The sequence below is a fragment of the Benincasa hispida genome, chromosome 11 (genome assembly GCF_027475165.1).
Source record: "Benincasa hispida cultivar pf3 chromosome 11, pf3_genome.v1.1, whole genome shotgun sequence".
Classification (NCBI taxonomy): Eukaryota; Viridiplantae; Streptophyta; class Magnoliopsida; order Cucurbitales; family Cucurbitaceae; genus Benincasa; species Benincasa hispida.
In genome coordinates, this window is record NC_143488.1 from 79,162,195 (window position 1) to 79,189,144 (window position 26,950).

A 26,950-nucleotide genomic window follows, 5' to 3' on the forward strand; every position below is an offset into this window, starting at 1 on the left:
ACCAGAGGGAGATTCTGCCGAAAATCGCCTGGCAAATGAAGCTGTAGTCGTCTAGCTGATGGGATGTAAAGCAAGAAGTCGTCTAGACGATAAGGGAAGAGTCGTCTAGACGATGAAGGCTTTACTGAAGATTGTCTAAACAATGGGGTTCAAGACAATGAGCGTCTACACGATAGAGGTGCCGAGGTAAACGATCGTTGGCTAAATGCTACATGATCGATGGATCAAAGGTACACGATAGAACAAGACGATCGGAGAAGAAGATGAACACGATGGTTTACGTGGTTCGGCCAAGATAGCCTACATCCACGGAGAAGTTGACGGGCTTTTTATTAGGGAATATTATAAGATTGCTACAAGATAAGTCTCAAGCTTTCTTGATCACTCTGTACATTTTTTCTCTCTTTCACATTTACAATTAGTTCCACAGTGTATTTAAAGGTAGCTTGAATGTAACAGATTTGTAACTACTTTGAAGTTGTTTTCACCTTTCTGTATTAACACAAAGGCTACAAAATTTTGAATAGTGAAAAATAAATGAACACTTCTTCTAACTAACATACATGCAGGCCGAAATAGAGATTCAAATTTGATAAGCAGTCCATTCTGCACAATCACAAGGGCATCACGTAAAGTTATCCATGGGGTGGGCTAGGGCCGGGATACCATTCCCCATCCCCGTCCTCGCTCCCCATTTCATTCCCCATCCCCATACCACGGGAATCGGGGCGGGGATTCCCCGCAAGGAATTCGCGGGGATCGGGTTATTTATATTTATTTTTACCTTCATATGTACACTTTAACATGATTAACTAACCTAAAAAAAATAACCATCTAACCGATATTTTGGGCAAGGAGTGGGTTATTATAGTTGAATTATAATAGTTTCTATTTGGAGTGTAGACTATTTTAGTTTGGGTTATAATAATATTAAACTATTTTAGTTTGAGAAGAAAATAGTAAACATTGTAGCAAAAAATAAAAAAATATGATGAATGCAAAATAGTAAAAACTATAGCAAATAGTAAATTGGCATTTTGAAATAGTGGTTACTATAGCTAATTGAATGTTTTGAAATAGTACTGTAGCAAGAGGTGGTTATTATACTCTTAAGATAGTCTTTGCCCCAAACGCTCCATTAGTAATAAAACAAACATGAGGGTACATAATCATTTGACCATAATGAAAATGTTCGACACAAATCTTTGCTAATTGGGAATCCCTTTTTAATCCCATTGAGTTGTAGTGGATTTCTCATTTCAAGAGATTGTTATGTTTCGTAAAAAATAAACAAACAAGTAAATGAGTTCTATGTACCAAAATTTTTTATAAATCAGAGCCAAAAGTAATAAACTCCATTGGAATATCACAAAAAAAAAAAATCTTCTACGGCTTGTATCCATTTCAGGCTAGAATTCAAAGGAAGAGGGAAAAACCACATTAGATAAAAGGATGGATCTTGATCTAATAGGGGGTGTTTGGTGGCTGGTAATGGGATGAGATTGTAATATAATGTAAAAAAAAAAACTCATATTTGGATTGAGAATTTTGGGCCCGATTTGTAATATAAAATTTATTTCGTTCCGATAGTTTTCAATACAACCCTCATTTTTTTTGTTTCCACGCTCATCCTAATTATATTCCAGATCTCCAAACAGTCCCATAGTATGCATTACATTTCTGACCGAGAGACTTAGACTTACCTTATAAACCCATTCATATTCCCACCTTTCTTATATCACCCCAAAAGCTACACTCCTCCTCACTTGTGGGTTTGAAGGATACCCAAGAAGTAAAAAAAAAAATACATGACCTCCTTCGATCAACTGCTTTGATTAGGCGGGGACAGGATTCGAACCTGCAATCTTCAGGTCATGGGCCTGATGAGTCGACCAATTCCTCCATTTTAGCTCACCTTCAACCACCTGCCCCTATAACTTATGGGCAAATCCCACTAAACTTGAGGAATCAACGAACCCTGAAAGATTGGACTGAATAGCACAACTTAGTGACTAGGAGTGGAGGGAGAGCCCGTTGCGCCTGTTGAACGTCTGATGGCGCGTTGCTACGACCTGAGCTATGCCATCTTAAATCACTAATTAATCCAAAAGCTTAAGCTCTTGGATGAAGGAAAACTTAATTATATATCATCTAATATAGTCGAAAGTGAAGGAACTCTTTTTGAAGGAGGCCCTTAAGTGGAAGCAGATCGTTCCAATTCCATTTTTATTGAAAAATAAATTTACAATAAACATACTATATGCATTCATAAACAAATTACAACATGCTTTTTACAAGGAAAAATGGTTCAAGGGATATCTTGAAGAACTCTTCTTCATGTAATTCCCTCAAATAGTCACAAGCCTCGAACTCAACAACTTCTTGAAGACCTTCTCTTCATGAACCAAACAAAGAGAACACTACCACAGTGGGCCTTTGATATTCTCAAGGTGAGAATCCAGGAGTGGTGGTCTCTGACTATTTTAGTATGGATGGATTATTTGAGTTTGGAGGAGAAGATTGAAGAACACACAATCTCAATCGTATAGTAAATCTTTCAATCGTGTAGGTATTGTCACGTTAGTCTCTAGAAAGAAGAAAAGAAACTTTTCTTTTCTTCCTTTTTGCCACAAAACCAATAATCACCCATTGAAGAGAAAATAGGAATTTATTATTCAAAATAATAAAATAATATATATAAATATGATAACTAGCTTATCATATCATATTTATATTAAATTATATGTTATATCAAATATAACGCATAACCTATAGTTTTAATATTGTACAATATACAATATAATCTATAGTTTCTTTTCTCTATTTTATTGAATTTAATATAAATCATATTTATATTAAATTTAACAACTATGAATCACATTTATAGAAAATATATTTGAATCCCATTCAAATATTTATTTCCTCCAAATAAACTATAATGTATCAAATACATTACAACAGCTATATCATATATAATTGAATCAATTTAATTATATCATATATAATTAAATTCCCTCTTATTAATTTGAACAATTCAAATTAACTCAAAAATTGATTCTCAACTAAATCTTTTTAAGCTACCAAGGGGATCTTATGGACCTATAGCTTGAAGCTCCAACGGTATGTGAATAATTAATTATACTCTTTAATTACATTATCCACCATCCGTTAACTGTCGGCAGTCCACTAAAGACCGACAACTGCACTCTTCGCACTACAGATATATTTCTGTGTCCATTAGATATAACCAATCAACAATACAATGACCCTTCACAAATTGGTTATAAGTACAACTAGGCCAAATTACCGTTTTGGTCCTGTAGTTACATCTAACTCCTTAAGTACCACTGATCCCTCTAATGAACAATAGACCATAATCCTACTATGACTATGTAACACCCCAAATTTTTATTATTTATGTAATTTCAGTAATTTTTATTAATTTAGGGTATTTTTGGAATTTTTGGACTTAAGTGTAATTGAGGGAATTTAATTATTGACGTTGAAATTATTTAATTTGGAAATTAATGGATTGACGTTGAAATTATTTAATTTGGAAATTAATAGATTGACGTGGAAATTATTCAATTTGAAAATTAATGGCGGGAATTAATTTCATTTTGGAAGGAAGGGGTGTTTCAATTTAATGGTTTAATCGGAGGGAAGTTATGAAATTAGACTTTTAATGTCACACAAATTTAATTTGAAATTAATGTCAAGAATTAATTTCATTTTGGAAGGAAGGGGTGTTTCAATTTAATGGTTTAATCGGAGGGAAGTTATGAAATTAGACTTTTAATGTCACACAAATTTAATTTGAAATTAATGTCAAGAATTAATTTCATTTTGGAAGGAAGGGGTGTTTCAATTTAATGGTTTAATCGGAGGGAAGTTATGAAATTAGACTTTTAATGTCACACAAATTTAATTTGAAATTAATGTCAAGAATTAATTTCATTTTGGAAGGAAGGGGTGTTTCAATTTAATGGTTTAATTGGAGGGAAGTTATGAAATTAGACTTTTAATGTCACACAAATTTAATTTGAAATTAATGTCAAAAATTAATTTCATTTTGGAAAGGGGTTATGTCATACAAATTTAATTTGAAATTAATGTCAAGAATTAATTTCATTGTGGAATGGGGTACGTTAAATTCTTTGTGAATTGAAAATTTTACGGGAGAAAAGGATTAAAAGTTGGAAGTAGGGTCTGATTGAAGGAAGAATTTGGAGATTGGAATATTGAGGGCGGTTGTTGCTCAGGCTTCGTTGGGGAATTGAATTCAAAGATTTATTATTAAAGACTGCCGCTTGGATCGATATCTGAATCTAGTATCGAGGTAAGTAATCTTACTACTGGAACTGCCCTAGTGTCAAACAATGATAATTATGATTTATTGAGGATATATTGATAGTTTGATGTTTATGTATGCCTTGCTGACATGAGGGTTTAAAAGACTAGTTACGCATAGAAATGTTTGAATATTAGTATGATTTGTGTATATTATTGTTATTAGAGATCCTGCTGAATCTGAGGATGATGAGATGCATACGTATGTTATAGGGCTATGATGAAGAAATTCATATGTGTGTTATAGAACCATGATGATGAGATGCATACGTATGTAATAGAGCTATGATGAAGAAATTTATATGTATGTTATAGAATTATGATGATGAGATGTATATGTATGTTATGAGACTAGGATGACAAGAGGTATATGTACATTGTAGAATCATGATGATGAGATCTATATGTATATTATAGAACCATGTTGTGATACTTGCAATGTTGAGATTGTGATAGTGTCCTCATTGATTAGTTAGATGCTCACCATATATTATGTTTCCTTTGGGATTCACCAGATATTGTGTTTCCTTCGGGATTCACCAGTTTGTGTTTCCTTCGAGATTCACCATATATTGTATTTCTTTTGGGATTCACCAGTTTGTGTTTCCTTCGGGATTCACCAGTTTGTATTTCCTTTGGGAATCACCAGATATTGTGTTTCCTTTGGGATTCACCAGTTTGTGTTTCCTTCGGGATTCACCAAATTGTGTTTCCTTCGGGATTCATCAGAGGTAGTGGGCGTATTTAGCTACAGTAGGGTAAAACTCAGTTTTCATGTATGTATGTGTCCCATGAGGACTAGGATAGTTTATATGTTCCACTAGAGATAGGCATCTAAAGGACATAGATGCCTAACTTGACCCCAGTAGTGGGGTTACTTACTGAGTATTTTATACTCATCCTTTCTCATGTTGTTGTTTCAGGTAGAGGTAGAGATGCACCGACGATTGACAAACGAAATTCGTGATCGAGCCACTAGGACCAGTTTTATGCTTCCGCTCATGATATTTAGATTTCTTTTCATGTTTTTTAACTTTTAGTTTTTATGTTTGAAACTTACTATTAAGATTTGTTTTCAAACCTATTTATTATCATTTATGATTTATGGGTACCCTATCGTCTATTTTTAATATTTGAATTTAATGAAGGTCTTTTGAATTTACCTTATTTATTTCACTATAAAAGGGTGTCGTTTTAAGTTCCATGCATGCATGTGTTTAGTAACGGCCTAACTTGATTCCTAGGAAGTCGGGTCGTTACAGACTAAACCCCTCTTGGGCCAAGAGATAGTGTGGTGTCACATTGTTCAAGACCTGGAATCAGTCCTTAAGGGAGCAATTTATCTACTTACCCCTACTTTGGAAAAGGAGTGAATTCCACTTTGTGTAGTAATGTTTCCAACTCCACAATCAGACGAATCCCTAAAATGGTAGGCTTGTTGAGTGGGCGATCTGGCCATTCTCACCCATACAAATCAAAGGACTGCCTTCATAGGTAGGAGTTCACAACTCACTCAGGATTCAGGTCATGTTACCTATGGTCGTCATCGTGAAATGAAAGTCTCTATTATGAATGACATTATATAATGAGACTAAGCATTTCGTGGTCCGGTCTTATACAAACTCATCTGTATAGAATATCCCCACTCGCATGTCTAATACATGAATGATCAGGATCAGATCATTTGCAGCACTTTACAACAATTGTAATACCTACAAAGCAGGCCATACTCATAGTGTCACCAGGATAAGGTACCCAACCTTATCCATCTACTACAGACCATTTAGGTTATCACTTAAACATGATCCACTTGTATGTCTCTACATACATGTTTAAGTTAATAACCTTAGATGTTAGTTTATTGATTTGTGGTTAATGCAACTAAAATATCACATATTTTATAGACAAAATGAATAAAAATATCATATATTATTAATCACATAAAAGTTTATTCATACAATATTTATAAACTATAGAACCCTATAATATTTAAGGTATCAACCCCAACAGAAAGTTTCGTGCTGCAAACTAGTCTTATTTAACTAAATAAGTTACAAATGAATTTAAGGATGAAGATTCATTAAGCATATTAATTTATGAGAGGTTATAGATGAATTTGAAGGATACCAGATATGAGGATTTCTATGAGCAGTGGAATGATCATTCTAAATTCCATTCGAAATTGAACACTAACAATTACAGTCAAGAAACGGAAACTTACAAGTCGTGCACAATACGAAATGACAACATGCTTAACAATGAGATCAAGGGATAAAGTATCATACCTTTGAAGAGCCGTGCTTCAAACCCCCTCGATCACGAATGCTCGTTCAGTCTCCAAGACAGCAACACACGAACGCTCGAACACCACGACTGCAACATAGCATAATCAATAGCAAACTCGAACTCAACGATCTCCAAGATCACGAACCCAACGAACGGCCTCAAAAACCTCGAACTCAGTCGAGTTGAGTGAGGACACAACCACAATGTATTCTCGTTGTGAGAATCCAAATGTGTAGACTCTGTGTGGACTTGGTTAGAGAAAGAGACCAGAGGAATAACAATCGTGTAAATGATTGAGCAAGTGGGAGATAAGAAGGGTCTATCGTATAGACAAATGCTCAATAGTTTAGAAGACGGCAGCCTATCGTATAGGTAATGCCCTGCGATCGTTTATCTACGACCAGCTGAGTGAACTATCGTATAGTGTCACTCCACGATCATTTAGTCTCTCTTTCAGCTATCGTTTAGTGAAACAATTCCACTTGACAGTAAACCGTGAGTTCCTTTCCGATAATAGCAACTCTTCTAAATTTAGGAAAATATTTTTTCTTTTTATCTCACGGTTACCATAAAACCACGAATAACCTCCCACTCAATTGGTTATTAAAGAAAAAGAGATAATTATCCAATAATTAATATTATTATAAATATATATGATAACCAACTTACCATATTATATTTATAACCTATAGTTTTAATATTTCATCTCATGAAACATATAAACCATAGCTCTTTTTCTATTTTATGGTATTTAATGTGATCACATTTACATTAATCCTCCACTTGATATATCTCATACATCAAACCGATTATATCATATATAATCAAATTTTCTCTTGTCAATTTGAACGTTTCAAATCAACACCAAAAACTGATTCTCAACTTGAATCCATTGAGCTACCAAAGGGACCTTATGAACCTGTAGCTTGAAACTCCAACGGTATGTGAATAACTAACTAAACTCTTTAGTTATGGTATCCACCATCCGTTAACTATCGGGCACTCCACTAAAGACCGACAGCTGTACTCTCCTTACTACAGATATATTTTGTATCCATATTAACCAATCAACAGTGCGATAACCCTTCACAAATCGCTCGTAAGTACAGCTGGACCAATAATCGTTATGCCCTTGTAGTTACATCTTTCTTAAGTACCATTGATCCTTTTAATGAATATAAGTCATAGTCCTACTATGACTGAGTTCTCTATTCCAAAGGGAAGCTGTGGCCACTATGTTCAAGACCGGGAATCAGCCCTTAAGGGAGCAATATATATACTTACCCCTGTCTCGGGGAAGGAGTGAATTTCATCTTGTGTAACTGAGTTCCAGCTCCTAAATCAGACAAGACCCAAAAAGGTAGGCATGTTGAGTTGGAAATTGGGCCACCCTCACCCATACTAATCAAAGGATTGTCCTCAAAGGAAAGAGTTCCCAAAATACTTAGGATTGCAAACCTCTACAAAGTGGATCGTATCCGTAGTGTCACAAGGATCAGGTATCCCAGCTTAATCCTTATACTACAGATCTATTTAGGTTATCACTTAAGGCATGATCCACTTGTATATCTCATATACATGCTTAAGTTTATATACAACAACCACGGAGCTTTGTTTGTTGGATATGAGTAAATGCCAAAATGAAATAACTCTTATTTTATTCATAAAATATGTATATATATTACAAACAACGAGACTCCGGGAGAATTAGGACATTAATTCCAACAGAATTAATTTATGAGATTTGAAAAAAAATTAAAAGATGAGAGTTAATTAAGTATGTTAATATAAGAGTTAATTTAGTAGAGTTTCACATAAATTAAGTATAGGATTTTAATTATTCCATATATATTTAATTAAGGTGTGAGTTATGTATTTAAATTTACCCATGACATTTCTACAAATAGGATTAATATTGACATTGTTGATGTATCCAAGTGTGTAGAGAAGAACACATAAAGAGAGTTCAATAAAAAATGTGAACCAAGTTTGAAGAGCCTTTCAATTAAAAGTGTTTTTTTGTCCTTTCAAATAATTGTTTGTTGGTTATTTATTTGTGAGTGTCCATCACACGCATCCAACAAAGTGGTATCAGAGCTTGAATTTGAAAAACAATAATTGTTTTGCAAATGGAAAATAACATTTTGGTTCCCTTCCAAGTGCCTCGACTTATGAAAGAAAATTATAGTAGTTGGTGTATTCGTATGAAAGCTCTACTTGGTTCACAAGATGTATGGAACATTGTCAATAATGGTTATGAAGAACCAGAAACTTGATGAAAATTGTTATAATTGGTCAATATAACTTTGATTTTGGCTTAATGAGACTATGATCGATCATTTTTAATCATCATTTCTATTAAGTAGGATAACATTCAAATGTATTTTCTAAATGTTCGTCTAAATGTCGATGCGATAGTATAAATTAGAAAAAGATTTAAAAAATAATATAAAGTTTAGGAATATTTTGAGGTGAAATGTTGTGTAGATAAAAATTTTTGATAGTAAAAGAAACAAAACTCATATCAATTGAGGTAAAGTGATGTAAAAATTTAACGAAAGTGTTAAATGAGGTAAAAATAGATATAGGTTTTTTTATGTGACTTTTTCAAATTCAATTTCTTAGGCCTCGTTTGGTAATCAATTAGTTTTCTATTTTTGTTTTTTAAAATTAAGTCTATAAACATTACTTCCGCTTTCAAATTTCTTTCGTAGTTATCTACATTTTACCAATGGTTTAAAAAATTAAGGAAAAATTTGAAAACTAAAAAAAGTAGCTTTAAAAACTTGTTTTTGTTTTTGAAATTTGGTTATGAATTTAACCATTGTACTTGATGAAAATGCAAATCATGGTAAGAAATGGGAGGAAAATAGACTTAATATTAAAAAAAAAAAAAAAGTGAATACCAAACGGGGCCTTGGGGAATGAAAGTTTTGGATTGAAAATAAAGTTGAAAATTGAAAAAAGTTGGAAACTAATAAATGTAGCACTTTGACAAAGCTTCATCCTTCATCGAAAATAACGTTGGCGTGTGAAACTATACAATTGCTTGTAATCAAGACCATAAAACTTGAAAAACATGAACTAAGCTAATGTGACTAATTCCTAAAAAAAGAAATTCTCGAAATATTCACAAATATTTGAAATTTCTCGAGATGGGGAAAAATAAAATTCTTTCCCTACTGAAATTTCGATGGAACTTTTCCACCAGACTTACTCAAAAAACTTCAACCTTGATCTTTTAAATTCTAGTTTAAAAGATGGGAAATAAAAAAAATATACAATATACAATCGTACAAAAGTAACGAATATAAACAAATTCAATGAACATTTCATCTCGGCCTATTAGCTTAGTTGGTTAGAGCGTCGTGCTAATAACGCGAAGGTCGCAGGTTCGAGACCTGCATGGGCCATTTTTGTTTTGTTTTTTGTTTTTTGTTTTTTTTTTCTTTTACTACAATTGAGATTTGACATGGGGTGGAGAAAATTTTGTATTTTACTTTCTTCTCATAATGGCTCTCTCTCCTAGTTGCTTGCTTTCAATTTATTGTCCTTCACCAATTTTAGGTTTATATTACAGGTTGATCAAGGATTGTAGATAGGGAAGGAGAAGAAGAACATCGATATAATCCCTTCAATGATAAAGAACAATGAAAAGAGGGCAGAAATACACGACAACCTCAAGAAACAGAAGAAGCTTGAGAAACAAAAAGGGTTTTTTGGTTCAAATTTCAACGTTGAACACCCAATGGTGTGCAATATTTATGGTGCCTTCTTCACCTGTTATTCTACTTCCGTCAATCGCCTGCGTCTTCCACTCCTGCGTAGTGCGATGATATTTCGTTGAACTTTCTATCTATAAATTAAGTGAGTTTTGACAGAAGAAGTAGAAAACAAAAAGTAATTTTTCTTCTTCTCTTCAAGCAACAAATGGTGTACTATTGATCGATCGGTTTTGGTGCAGTTTATTGAGACAGAATTTTCTGGGCTATTTTATCCTAGTGACAGCATGGCCTTATTTCGAACTATTTATACAAAGGGTAGAGCCGCGAAACATCTTAAAGAGAGCGAGATCCACTACATAGCCTTTCACAGTTTGTTCGTTTAGTAGGTTCTATTTCTAACAACTGCCATTTGTGTCATTCGTTTACTATCTTTTTCTATCCGTCAGGAAGGTGTGTCCAACAGGAATCTTACAATAGATTTAAAACAACAATTAGTAATTAGAACTTTCTGATTATACCGTTGTTCTGATTAGTAATTAGAACTTTCTGATTATATCAACAATTAGTAATCTTACAATAGATTTTGTGTTTCTCAAGCTTCGTCTGATTCTTGGGGTTGGCATGTACTTCTGCCCTCTTTTCATTGTTCTTTATCATTGATGGGATTATACCAATGTTCTTCTTCTCCTCCTCCATCTACAATCCTTGATCAACCTGTAATATAAACCTAAAATGGGTGAAGGATAATAAATATGAAAGCAAGCGAACTACGAAAGAAAAATGGTCCATGCAGGTCTCGAATATGCAACCTTCGCATTATTAGCACAACACTATAATCAACTGAGCTAATAGGCAAAGATGGAATGTGCAATAAATTGTTTTATATTTGTTTCTTTTGTACGATTGTATATTGTATATATTTTTTTATTTCCCATCTTTTAAGCTAGAATTTAAAAGATCAAGATTGAAGTTTTCTGAATAAGTCTGATGGAAAATTTCCAACGAAATTTCAGCAAGGAAAGAATTTTATTTTTCCCTGTTCGAGAAATTTCAAATATTTGAGAATATTTCGAGAATTTATTTTTTTAGGAATTAGTCACATTAGCTTAGTTCATGTTTTTCAAAATTTATGGTCTTGATTATAAGCAATTGTATAGTTTCATACGTCAATGTTATTTTCGATGAAGGATGAAGCTTTGTCAAAGTGCTACATTTATTAGTTTCCAACTTTTCTCAATTTTCAATCCAAAACTTTCATTCCCTAAGACCCCTTTGGTATTCACTTTTTTTTTTTTTTTTTTGAATATTAAGCCTATTTTCCTCCCATTTCTTGCAATGATTTGCATTTTTATCAAGTACAATGGTTAAATTCATAACTAAATTCCAAAAACAAAAACAAGTTTTTAAAAGCTACTTTTTTTAGTTTTCAAATTTTGACTTAATTTTTTAAACCATTGGTAAAAAGTAAATAACTTCAAAAGAAATTTGAAGGTGAAAGTAACATTTATAGGTATAATTTTCAAAAATAAAAACAGAAAACTAAATGGTTACCAAACGAGGCCTAAGAAATTGAATTTAAAAAAGTCACATAAAAAAAACCTATATGTATTTTTACCTCATTCAACTCTTTCATTAAATTTTTACATCATTTCACATCAATTGATATGAGTTTTGTTTCTTTTACTATCCAAAAAATTTTATTTACACAACATTTCACCTCAAAATATCCTAAACTTTATATTATTTTTTATTTTTTCTAATTTATTCCATCGCATCGACATTTAGACAGACGTTTAGAAAATACATTTAAATGTTGTCTTACTTAATAGAAATGATGATTAAAAATGATCAATCATAGTCTAATTAAGCCACAATCAAAGTTATATTGACCACTTATAACAATTTTCATCAATTTTCGTAAAGTTTTTTAAAATTTCTATCGACATCAATATTTTCACAAAATAGACACCTCAATATTTTTTTAATCGACATGGATGTTTCGTACCTTGGTCTCACCATGGTTTTTACATCTCCAAAGATGGGTCTTAAGAAGGTTAAGAGTGGATACGAATTTGCTCTTAGAATACTCTATATGATTTTAATTAATTTTAATTTTAAAGTTCATCTTCCTTATATGCTCTGAAGGGCTATCTGCACTCCTTTAAGAGAAGGAGCACTTCGCTAAATTCTCAAGTATGCGTATCAACCCTCATTGCCCTTCGATTTCTCACCTTTTCTTTGGAGATGACAATCTTCTATTTTTTTCAGGCTACGAAAAATGATTAGAGGGTGATCAAGCTGCTATTATAAACATATGAAAAAGCCTCTGGACAGACAATCAACCTGAACAAATCCATGTTCATGGTCAGTAAGAATACAACGACAGATACAATCCAAAATATTAAGGATGGTCTTAGGGTACAGTACACAACATCATTGGGCCAATATTTGGGTCTCCCTCCCAAATCTCCAAGAAGAAAAAGAATGAGGTGTTCAAGACTATTAAGGAGCGGGTTTGGAGGGTTCTAAAAGGTTGGAAGGAGAAATTATTCTCAGTTGGCAGTAAGAAGGTCTTGCTTGAAACAGTGGCTTAAGTTATCCCGAATTACACGATGAGTTGCTTTCAGCTTCCCAAAAACTTGTGTGATGAGATTTGTCAATTGTTTGCAAGATTTCGGTGGGGGTCATCAAGTGCCAAATTTAAAATTCATTGGCGCAGCTGGTCTCGTATGTATACTAGGAAAGAGGACCGTGGCCTCGGTTTTCGCCACTTGCATACATTTAATCAAGTCATGCTTGCAAAGAAAAGTTGGAGAATTATTAGAAGACCTAACAACCTTCTTGCTAAGGTACTCTAAGGTAAGTATTTCAAAACTGATAACTTTCTTAATGCAGGTTTAGGGCATAAACCCTCGTATGTTTGGAGGAGTATCTTATGGGGAAGAGCGTTGTTCGAGAAAAGATATAGATGGAAGGTGGGGTAGGCCATCCAAATTAACAGTGATCCTTGGCTTTCAAGGGAAGGGACACGGATGCCCCTCTAGGTGTCTCCAGGCCTGAAGGGCCGCTCAGTGGCTTACCATTTTTCTGATAATATTGGGTGAACGAGCAGCTGATACAGGCTAATTTTATTCCTACAAATGCGAACTCTATTCTTCAAATTCAGAGACCGAGGAGTAGACATGATGATTAAATCATTTGGGATCTTGACAAAAAGGGAGTATTTTTTAGGTCTTAACATTGCTAATTCAAATGCAACTAGCTCGTCAATGAGGATCAATTCCAAGTTTATGTGGCAATCTCTCTGGAAGTATAAAGCCCCATCTAAGGCTAAGATATGCTGTTGAAGAATTGTAAATTATATGCTCCCTACAAAAATTAACTTTGAGAAAAATGGTGGGTTGGGTTTTAGGCTCTAAAACTCGTAGATAGTAAATGTTATTAGTTGATCGTCATCAATAAAGAGTTATAGATGTTAATTCAATAAATGTTATTGTTTGTGTTGTTTGTCTATTTTTATCACCCTAAATCCAATAAATTAACATCCAAGGTTGCCTTATGAGTTTTCAACTGTATGTGGAGACATATACGATTGGGTAAGCCCACACCTCCTAGATTCTCATTCGGCAACCTTGGTATTCTCAAAGTGAGAATCTAGGAGGTGTGGACTCTGTTGGATTTGGTAGAAGGATGGAGGTAAGCAACAATCAAACTATACGATCAAACAAGTGGGAAGAGATGAAGGAACTCTTAAACAAGAGTACCTATGAGCGGAAGCGAATCTTTCCGATTTTATTATGATAGAATTTCTATACATACATTCTAACATACAGATATGCATTGTAAACACTAATTACTGGCATACTTTAACAATAAATACAAAAGACCGAGAGAACGTGCCAATTGAAGACTGCCTTCACAAGAACTCGGTCCAACGTGAGCGAACTCCTCTCACTCTTTCTCGTCTAGCAAGCAATCGCCTAGCACCACCACGATCGTCTACACGAACACAAGGCAACCGGGGACGACACCACCACTCGAAACCCTCAGTATTCTTGGAGTGAGAATCCAAAGGGTGTACTTTGATGGAATAGGTAGAGGGGAGGAGGAAAAGTAATTGTGTCCTATGAACAAGCAAGTGGGAGAAAGGGATGACTATCTTATAGTTGGGTGCATGGTCGTTTAGGTCAGGGTACACGATTGTGTAGGAAACACTAAGCGATCGTCTATCAAAAGGTAAGCGATCGTTTAGTTCCGCTTAGCACACTAAGTGATTGTCTAGTAAACGTAAGCGATCGTTTAGATAATCACGGGTGATTGTTGATGCATTGTGAATGTGATGAAATAATGGTATGAAGTTGCAGTGGTGAACTATGCATTGTACATGCAAGTTTTCCTAGTAAAATCCAAGTATAAACCTTACTAGGTTTCCTGGTAAGTCCAGGGTCGAACACGGGGACTACTGAGACAATATGCGATGGTAAATTTTGATTCCTTTGCGGTGACAAAAACAAATAAGTTTGGTTGATATATTGTTTAAGTATGAATCCTATGTGGCGGAATTGAGTAAAGAATTGATGACAGCGAAAGTTATAATGAGTATGCGGGGAATGGGTTGAGAAGGGATTTAGTTAATACTTCCTAAAATTGCGTTCAAGTTAGCATACACACATAACATGTCATCTCTCAATGCAAATGCCATAGTTCCTAATTCTAGGACGCATGTGATGTATATGATAATGTCGATAGGACTTATGTCTAAGCCTCTATTCTTGTCTATGCGATGATGAATGACACACACATACATAAGGTGACCGCATACTATCATATCCTACTTCTAGGGTGTATGCAATGCAAAATAGCAAACAGAACTTATCTCTAAGTTTCTATCTCTTGCTTATGTGGTTCTAATCTGACTCTCTCAAGCCTAGATAATAACCTGACTCTCTCAAGTCTAGGTTCTTTCTTTAGACTACTCTCTCAAGTATCTCTAAAGGTTGAAGGACGCATACATAAGACAAGATGATCGCATAAAGTGAAGATCTTAGATCATGCTAGCTAAGTGCTTCTTAACCCATTCAGAAATTTAGCTACTCATGCGAAATATGAAGAGATTGAACAGATGTTGAGATGCAAATTCCATTCTATAAATAAAGTCAAAATACAAAATAACAATGGAAAATAGGGATAAGAAGCCTGGTAGCAATGTATTGCTTCCCGAGGCTTTTACACTGTGTTTTTACTCTACTCTGTCCAGAAGAATATCCTTGCTTTCACAAGTGTCGGCCCTCTCTCCATTTGCAGCACCTCCCAGCAGTCTTTCAAGCTACCCAGGAGTGATCTCTCGGCGTCTTCTTCTCTTTGCTCGCCTCCGCCTTCTAAGTATATGAACAACTACAGACTAACGACTAACTAATTGTATATTTTATCTTCTATATATATGGCGAACTGTATAGAATTCGAACTAGAACTATATCCGAACTTCTTTAACAATGGTGGCCTTTGGTATTTATAGAGCTCAAGGTGAAGAAGCTTTTCTCTCAAATGATTGCAATGATGGGCGGTCATAAATTCTTCTTCTGATGCACCGATTAATTATCATCGAAAAGTTGAATATACTTGCTACAGTGTGTCGTGAACGACTTGTCAACTAAATTCGGATTCGACCGTCATTAGCTTTCCGACCCATCATGATTTATTATGCTTTCACTTTGATGCGTCGTCTTTATACGACCACCTCCTTGAGCAAATCTTTGCGAACGCATATGATTGCATGACTTTGTGGTCGCAATCTTTTAATGCGCGCGGATGCCGAATTCCTTGGATCGCAATTTGCTTTGCGCCAACGCATTTTTCCTACACAAAATAAGTACTTTAGCTGTTTTTATGCGATGGGTACATACGATTGTAATCTTCTCAGTTAAATGCTTTTGGACACGATTTTGCATATTTTTATCGTCGCATTCCCACATTGTTTTACATCTTTGCGCAGTAATAACTTGCATTTCTACCCGTTATCAATCCTTTAGTTACACGGGTGTGCAATCATTTAGGAAGGTGGGCGCTATCGTATAGGATCTCAACACTAAGTGATCGAAGTCTTTTACACCGTGAGCGAATTTTCGAATCTCTTGCAAAATGAAAAACTATTTTCATTTTATTCTTCAGTTACAAGAACTGAATTCAACTTCCCACTATCGCACAAATCCAGAGAAAACTTCGGCCAATTATCTCATAACCGCCTAATTATTAAAATAATGAATATAATCATATTATATTCTTAACCTATAGTTTGATATCATATATCAACTATAGTCTTTTCTCCTCTATTTGATATAAATCATATTTATATCCAATTTCCTCCAAACAATGTATCTCATACATTTAGTCAATCATATCATATATAATTAACCAGTTCAATTATATCATATATAATCGAACCCCCTCTTGTCAATTTGAACATTAATCGAACTCCCTCTTGTCAATTTGAACATTTCAAACTGACCTAAAAACTGATTCTCAACTTGTATCCAAGCTACCAAGGGGACCTTATGGACCTATTGTTCGACGCTTCAATGGTACGTGAATAGCTGACTAAACTCTTTAGCCACGAGATCCACCATCTGTTAACTGTCTGGCATTCCACTAAAGACCGACAGCTGAACTCTTCTTACCACATATATATTTCTATGTCCATCGAATATAACCAATCATGAGTACGATAACCCTTCACAGATGCTCGTAAATACAGCTAGGCAAAAATTACCATTTTTTCCCCTGTAGTTACATCTCACTCCTTAAGTACTACTGATCCCTCTAATGAACAATACAACATAGTCCAACTATGTGTGAACACCTCTCGGGTCAGGAGAAAGTGTGTGGTGCCACATCGTTCAAGCCCTAGAATCATCCCTTAAGGGAGCTATCTATCTACTTACCCCTGCTTCGCGGAAGAAGTGAATTCCATCTTGTGTAGCTGAGTTCCCAGCTCCCAAATCAGACGAATCTCCAAAGTGGTAGGTTTGAGTTGGTGGCCTGGCCACTCACACCCATGCAAATCAAAGAACCGCCTTCAATGGCAGAAGTTCCCAACTCACTCAGGATTGAGGTCATATTACTTATGGTCATCCTAGTGAAGTGAAGTCTCTATCATGAACGGTGTTATATAACGAGTTGTTAACACTTCGTGGTCAGGTCTTATACAAATTCTTTGTATAGGATGCCTCCGCTCGCATGTCCCCTACACGAATGATCAGGATCAGACCATCTGTGATAAGTCACAACACTTGTAACTATTCCATAAAACGGGTCATATTCATAACGTTACCAAGATAAGGTTTCCCTCCTATTTTCCTATACTACAGACCATTTTGGTTATCACTTAAGACATGATCCACTTATATGTCACCATATACATGCTTAAGTTACATAAAGACAACCAGGGATTTTAGTTTATTGATTTATGGTAAAGAAAATAAAACATTCAAATGAGCAAAATCAAGAAGTGAAATAAAATATCATATATTATACATCACATGCGTTCGTACAAACTGTTTACAAACTACAGGACACGAGACTTTAGGACATCAACCCCAGCAGAAGGAACTATCTATCGCATAGACTTTGTGTGCTTGATCATTTAGTAAATCGCACTAGGTACACGATCATTTAATTAAACAATCTTGATCGTTTACACGATCGTTTAGAGAATCTCGCTTGGCATGCGATCGTTTAGTAAATCTCTTTACACGATCGTTTAAAGAAAGGTACTTACACGATCGTTTAGGAAATCACTTGAAGGCTATCATGTAGTCTCTCATCAGTTAAACGATTAGTCATGCACTTTATGAAGCGATTTTTTTTAAAATGAAAACATTTTTTATGTTATCCTTCAGTTATAAAAACTGAACATAACCTCCCATTTTCACGCACGGTTAAAGGAGAAACCACCCACAATTATCATATAATTGTTTTAATTATAAATAAATATAATAATTAACTTATCATATTATATTTATAACCTATAATTTTAATATCACATCATATGTAACATTTAAACCATAGTTCTTTTCTCATGTACTTAATATAAATCATATTTATATCAACTGAACCAATTTAATCATATCATATATAATCAAACTCCCTCTTGTCAATTTGAACATTTCAAACTGACCCAAAAAACTGATTCTCAACTTGAATCCATTGAGCTACCAAGGAGACCTGATGGACCTATAGCTTGAAGCTCCAACAGATGTGAATAGCTGGCTAAACTCTTTAATCACTAAGATCCATCATCCGTTAACTGTCGGACACTCCACTAAAGACCAACAGCTGCACTCTTCTCACTACAGATATATAATTGTTTTAACTAACTTATCATATTATATTTATAACCCATAATTTTAATATCACATCATATGTAACATTTAAACCATAGTCCTTTTCTCATGTACTTAATATAAATCATATTTATATCAATTGAACCAATTTAATCATATCATATATAATCAAACTCCCTCTTGTCAATTTGAACATTTCAAACTGACCCAAAAACTGATTCTCAACTTGAATCCATTGAGCTACCAAGGGGACCTGATGAACCTGTAGCTTGAAGCTCCAACAGTATGTGAATAGCTGGCTAAACTCTTTAATCACTAAGATCCATCATCCGTTAACGGACACTCCACTAAAGATCGACAGCTGCACTCTTCTCACTACAGATATATTTATGTGTCCAATGGATATAATCAGTTAACAGTACGATAACCCTTCACAGATCGCTCGTAAGTACAGTTAGGCCAATTTACCATTTTACCCCTGTAGTTACATCTAACTCCATAAGTACCACGGATCTTTCTAATGAACAATACATCATAGTCCTACTATAATTGGACACCTCTAGGGCCATGAGAAGGTGTATGGCGCCACATCGTTCAAGCCCCAGAATCAGCCCTTAAAGGAGCAATCTATCTACCCACCCCTCCTTTGGAGAAGTAGTGAATTCCATCTTGTGTAGCCGAGTTTCCAGCACCCCAATTAGACGAATCCCCAAAGTGATAAGTTTGAGTCGGCAATCTAGCCACTCGCACCCATACAAATTAAAGAACCGCCTTCATAGGCAGGAGTTCCCAACTCACTCAGGATGAATGACCAGGATTAGCCCATCTGTAGCACTTTACAACACTTGTAACATCTACAAAGTGGGTCATATCCATAGTGTCACAAAGATAAGGTTTCCCTCCTTTATCCATATATTACAGACCATTTAGATTATCACTTAAGGCATGATTCATTTGTATGTATCCACATACATGCTTAAGTTACAACGACAACCAGGGATCTTAGTTTATTGGTTTGTGGTTAATGCAAATAAAATAACTCATATTTCATAGACAACAGTGAAGAAAATATCTCATATTATTACATCACAAGCGTTTGTTCATACAGGTTTTTACAAACTACAGAACCCTATGAGATTTAGGGCATCAACACCAACAATCTTCCACTTATCCTAAAGTGAGTGGGTGTACAAGATAACAAGTACAAAACAATAAACTAGGGCACTAAGGCCCAGTACAAAATCTCCCACTTGCTCTAGTCCGGCCGCAGACAGTCCCGTAGACCCATGCTTTGAAGGTGACCCTAAAAACTGTAGCCGTGAGAGCCTTCGTAAACGGATCAATAATGTTATGCTTCGAAGCGATCTTCGTGACTATCACGTCCCCTCAATGCACTATCTCGAGGATGAGATGATACTTCCGCTCTATATGTTTGTCGCACTTGTGACTCCTAGGCTCCTTGAAGTTCGCCACAGCACCAATATTATCACAATAAAGGGTGATGGGCCTAGACATGTCTGGAACAACTTCTAGATCAATCAGGAACTTTCTGAGCCAAACGACCTCCTTAGCAACTTCACAAGCCGCTACATACTCGGCCTCCATCGTGGAGTTAGCGATGCACCCTTGCTTAGTGCTTCGCCACACTATAGCTCCTTCGTAAAGCTAGTTTACGTCATTTCAGAATCAGGGGTTGCTCAACACATGTGCTTGATGAGGCTAATCCTATGAAACTAGAACCACATTCAAGGTTATGTCTATTTGTAGGCTACCCCAAGGGAAACAAGAGGTGGTTATTTCTTTGATCTTAAAGAAAACAAAATATTTATATCGACAAATGCTACTTTTCTTATGGAATACCATATAAGGGAGCACAGGCTCAGAAGTAAGATTGTGTTGAATGAGATTTCCAAAGAAACTACCGAATCTTCAACAAGATTTTTTGAAGAACCTAGTACCTCAACAAGAGTTGTTGAAGTAGGTTCATCTAGTAGGCCAAATCCACCTCAATTGTTGAGGGAACCTCGACGTAGTGGGAGGGTTGCGAACCCACCTATTCACTATATCGGTTTAACTGAAACCCTAGCTATGGTAGCTGATGGCGGAGTTGAGGATCCACTGTCTTATAAGAAGACAATGAAGGATATTGACAGAGATGAATGGATTAAAGCCATGGATCTCGAAATGGAGTCTATGTACTTCAATTCTGTATGAGATCTTGTAGATCAATCTAATGGTGTTAAACCTATAGGTTGTAAATGGATCTATAAGAGAAAATGAGGTGCTGATGGGAAGGTGTAAACCTTCAAGGCTAGACTAGTGGCAAAGGGTTATACTCAGGTAGAGGGAGTTGACTATGAGGAGACTTTCTCGCTTGTTGTCATTAGGGGTATTCATGGGTTGGGTTGGGTTGGGTTGAAGGACTTTTTAGATCCAATCCAATTGTTCAGATTGTAAATTTCTTCAACCCAAATAATCTTTATTAAAAAATGAACACAACCCAACCCAACTATGAAATATTTGAGTTGGATTGGTTCGAATTTATTGGGTCATTTATTTAATTTTTTTTTTCTAAAAAGAAGCAAAACGTTAATATGTAAAAATCTAATTTAATTATTTTCATATATTGAATTAAGATTAACTACTCAATTTCAATTTATGTGAAATTCTTTTTTCTAAAGTTCAAAGAAACTACTTTTAAGAGTTATTGAAGAATAAATTATAAAAAAAATATTAGAATTAAATAAAATTAAAATCAATATATGTATAAATAATTGTGCTATAAGTAACAAAAAAAATTAATAATAAATTTGGGTTGGTTTGGGTTATATTAGGTGAACCCATGGACCAATCCAACTCATAAAATTTTCATTTATTTGAACCCAACCCAACCCAACCCAAATAAGTTAATAACCCAACTCAAACTGCACGGGTTGGGTTGGGTTGGTCGGTTTTTTTGGGTTATCAGATTTTTTGAACACCCTTAGTTGCCATGCTTAAGTCTATCGGGATCCTTCTATCCATTGCCTCATATTATGACTATGAGATTTAGCAAATAGATGTCAAGACTGCCTTTTTGAATGATAATCTTGAGGAGACAATTTATATAGTGCAGCCCGAGGGATTCATAACCCAAGGTCAAGAGCAAAAGGTTTTCAAGCTTAATTGGTCCATTTATAGACTGAAACAAGCATCTCGATCTTAGAATATAAGATTTGATACTGCAATCAAATCTTATGGCTTTAAACAAAACGTTGATGAGCCTGGTGTATACAAGAAGATGATCAATAGTTCAATAGTTTTTCTAGTGTTGTATGTAGATGATATCCTATTTATTAGGAATGATGTAGGTTTACTGACTACAGTTAAGAATTGGCTAGCGAACCAATTCCAAATGAAAGATTTGAGAGAGGCTCAGTTTGTTCTGGGTATTTAGATCTTTCAATATCGAAAGAACAAAATGCGAGCACTGTCTCAGGCATCGTATATTGACAAGATGCTTGTCAAATATTCGTTGCAGAACTCCAAGAGGGGCTTATTGCCTTTTAGGCACGGAGTTAAATTGTCTAAAGAACAGTGTCCTAAGACACCTCAAGAGGTTGAGGAGATGAGACGGATCCTCTATGCGTCTGTCGTGGGCAGCTTGATGTATGTGATGTTATGTACTAGCCCTGACATCTGCTATGCAGTGGGGATAGTCAATAGATATCAATCTAATCCAGGATTAGATCACTGGACAACCGTTAAAAACATTCTCAAGTATCTGCAGAGAACGAAGGACTACATACTTGTGTGTGGTTATAAGGATTTGATCCTTACAGGATACACAAACTTTGATTTTCAGATTGATAAGGATTCTAGGAAATCCACATCAGTATCAGTGTTCACTCTTAATGAAGGAGTAGCTGTATGGCGAAGCACCAAGCATGGGTGCATCGCTGACTCCACCGTAGAGGCTGAGTATGTAGCAGCTTGTGAAACTGCTAAGGAGGCTGTTTGGCTCAGGAAATTCTTGACTGGTCTGGAAGTTTTTCTAGGCATGTCAAAGCCCAAAACACTTTATTGTGATAATAGTGGTGTGACTAATTTCTGAGACCCTAGAAGTCTTAACGACAACGAAACTTTGCCACACAATCTATAGAGCGGAAGTATCATCTCATCCGAGAGATTGTGTATCGAGGGGACATGACTGCCATGCAAATAGCTTCGAAGCACAACGTTGTTGATCCGTTTACAAAGGCCCTCACAGCTATAGTATTTGAGGATCACCTATAGAGTATAGGTCTATGGGCCAGGCCACGTCTGGACTAGGGCAAATGGGAGATATTGTACTGGGCAGGTGTTATACCCTATAGTCATAAAGACAAGCATATAGAGTGGAAGTATCATCTCATCCCAGAGATTGTGCATCGAGATGACGTGATTGTCATGCAGATAGCTTCGAAGCACAACGTTGCTAATCCGTTTACAAAGTCCCTCACGACTATGTTTAAGGGTCACCTACAGAGTATGGGTCTATAAGACAGGTCATGTCTGGACTAGGGCAAGTGGGAGATATTGTACTGGGCACGTGTTATGCAATAGTTTATTATTTGTATTTTGTTTATATTGTACACCCCACTAGCTGTAGGTCAAGTGGGAGATTGTTGGGGTTGATGTCCTAAATCTCATAGGGTCCTATAGTTTGTAAACATTGTTGAACAAACTCATTATGTATTTAATAAAATATTTGATATTTTATTCACTTTGTCTATAAAATATATGGTATTTTAGTTGCATTAACCACAAACCAATAAACTAATATCCAGGTACATGTATCAAGGTCCCACACATATTCATATATGCAAATAACATCGTGCTCCTAGATTAGCTCTATTTATATCATGCTTCTCGATATTATCAGAAAAATCAAATGATATCGTGCTCATAGAACGATTCTATGCATGTCATATCTCTAAATTCAAGCCAAAACTTAATGAGTATTCGAGATCTTTCAGAAAAAAACCCAAAAAAAATCATATAATCTACTCAAAATACCAATTCTGGTGAAGATTGACAACCACGAAGCTAGGGATGCAAGGTGTGCGGCTGTGAGGGAGCTCGACTATGTTAGAGAAAAAGACAAAGGATCAGAGAGAGGAAATCAAAATAGGACAGGGAGATACCCACTTTGCCATCGACATCGAGCGTTGGTGACCTGCAGGCTACCGATCCGCTGATCGGTGACCGGCGCGTGATGTTGAACGAAAAAGGAGTGCGGTTAATGGAAACCCATGACGGTGAGAGTGAGAGAGAGAAAATCTCACCGGCAGTGGCACGTGCTGATCGGCAACGACAGCGATCGGTTGAAGGTGGCCAGCGGCATTTCAACAGCGATCGATGGAGAGTGGTTGGCGTGAACGAGAGAGATAGGGCAGGGGATCTGCATGTGTAGTTTTCACGAGAGAAGAAAAAAAAATTACTTTCCCTTTTTTCCTTCTTATTATTTCCTTAATTCCCCACCACGCACACATATAATATATGTATTTAAAAAGTTAAAACCCTAATTCCTTGTCCTTAATCCCAAATTCCCTTTCCTCCACAATATTAATTTCAAGCAAAAACCCAAATTCACATTTTGCAAAAATAGTTTGTTTACATTTTTTTTAAATTAAATCCAAATTCCTTGTGATCATCTCATTATCTCAAATTGTTTTAACAAATTAACTTCAAAATCTCCAAATTCCTTGTCAAATAAACTTAAATCGATTAACTTCTCAAATTATTTTAATTATTTCTTCAAAATAAAATAAATAAATAAATAAATTTCTTATAAATTTAAGATAATTAATTTAAATGTAATTTCACAAGGGTTTGTTTTTTTCTTTTTTTTGAATAAAATGTTTTTTCGTGTATTTAATTTTATTTTAATTGGATAAGATGGATCCAACTTGATGCGATGAGTTTGCCACTTTCTCTGTCCTGCTTAATGGGCAAAGGCATGTCAAGTGTTCAAGATAATAAAGGATAGGATTTGGAAGGTTGTTCAGATATGGAAGGAGAAGTTCTTTTCTATGGGTGGGAAAGAGAACCTTATTAAGGTTGTGGCACAAATCATTCCACCTATACTATGAGTTGCTTTCAATGGCCTAAAACCTTATGCAAGTTTTTGGTTGGGTTCTGGTGGCTGTAAGAACAAAATTCATTAGCATAGTTGGAGGAGAATGGGTCTGAGAAAAGAATATGGTGGGCTTGGCTTCAGAGATCTATAAACCTTCAACCAAACAATGCTAGCAAAGTAAAGTTGGAAGATCCTTAACATCCAATAATATCCTCCTCTTCAAGGTGCTGGGAGGTAAGTATTTCAAAACTGGCAATTTTCTGAATGCAGGTTTTGGGAAGCAACCCCTCTTACGCTTGACGAAGTACATTGTGGGGGAAGCAATTATTCATGCATGAATATCATTGAAGAGTAGGTGATGACAAGCTGATTCATGTAGCTAGTGATTCATGGATCCCAGGGCTACTTTTATTGATGAGTCATGTCGTTGGAAGGAGGGGCTGATTCAATCCAAATTTCTTCAGGAGCAGGCTGATGCTATATATTCTCTTCAGATTCTTTTGCCCGAGTGGTATCACAACGAAATCATTCGGAACTTCTACGAAAAGGGAGTAATCTCTGTTAAAAGTGCTTACTTTCTTGGTTTGAAGTTAGCTAGTGTACTGCAAGTTGTTGGTTCTTCCAATGAAAATTGTTCTAAGCAAATTTGGAGAGCATTTTGGAAAAGTGAGACTCGTTCTTAAGGCCAAGATTTGTTGTTGAATAATTATCCATGATATTGTCCCTATTAAGAATAATTTGGTATCGGAAGGTGTTCATTATATGATCTTCTGTGTGTTTTGTACATGAAGCATAATGAAACGTCGTCCCATTTGTTTTGAAAGTTCTTATAGCGACCCATTCTTTTTCTCAGCAATTGGCTAATGTGGGTTTGTTCCCTACTAAAGGGAATTGTTGGAAGCTCAATACTAATGTGGTGTTAAGGGATCATTTTTGGTTGTGTTCGGTTGCTGGCTTTAAATTTATTTCTAGATGTTGTTTAGGAAGGTTCTTGAAGCTATGGCTATATCCTTAATGGATTGAATGATATTTTATCTACTAATGTGCAAAATATCTTGATTGAATCTTGCGGATAGTAAGTCATTCTCCTTTTTCGTGAGGAGTCTTTGGACCTTTTGGAGATTTCCTATTTTTTAGGACGGGTTGCATAAATGGCAATCAAGTCAAAATAATAGCATATGCAGCACAATGATAAAACAATTACATATATAGCACAAAAATTAAAAGTTATCATTGATAGTTGTTATCAATGATAACCTTCAATTCGAGAAATAATAATACAATCTTGAAATATTAGCTTTTAATTTGCTATTAGTTATTAATGACTATCATTGATACACTTTCATTAATTGGAATCAACCTTGAAATATTAACACTTAAAGCTATCGGTAGCTATCGATGATAAACTTTTATAAATAGTTATCAAAATTGAAAGGAAACTATTAACTTTCAAAAGTTAACATCTAAAGCTATAAGTGATAGAAGTCTATCAATGAGATGTCTATAAATGACTATCATTGATATTTGTTTAAGTCAAATCATTGATATCACTAACATCATCGACAAACATTATAAAATAAAAAAGAAATAGAAAAGAAGTCTATTAGTGATAGAAATTTATCATTTATACATCTTATATAGAAGTATATCAGTGATTGAAGTTCGTCGATAATAGACTTCTATCAGTGATGAAAGCATTTCACTTATAACTTATCAGTGAAATGCTTTTATCGCTGAGAGATTTCAATGTGTATCTAAGTTAATATCAATGATACACGAAGATCACATATATCTACCTAAGTTATATCATTGGCATCATTGATAATTGATATTAATGATACACAGACATCATTGATACCTACTAAGTCATATCACCAATATCACTAATATCATTCATTTAATTAATTTATACCTAAATCATATATCATTGATATCATTGATATCACTGATGCATGGATGTCACTAATATCTACCTAAGTTATACCACTGATATCATCAATTTTAAAAGCTAAAATTGCCAAATTCAATTTCTCATTTCATTATTGAAAAAAGATGCAAAATTTGACCATCGATGAAATTGACATAAGGCTATTAGTTATTGCCTACCGATAATAAGATAAGGAATATAAATGAAAAAAAATACAACACCA

The 26,950-nt window shown here is 35.1% G+C and overlaps 1 non-coding gene across 1 annotated transcript; it reads left to right on the forward strand.

The window, feature by feature from the left end:
- Positions 1-9,975: 9,975 nt before the first annotated feature.
- Positions 9,976-10,049, forward strand: TRNAI-AAU (transfer RNA isoleucine (anticodon AAU)). The gene has a single exon. It is a non-coding gene; the product is annotated as a tRNA-Ile (tRNA).
- The last annotated feature ends 16,901 nt before the right edge of the window (positions 10,050-26,950 follow it).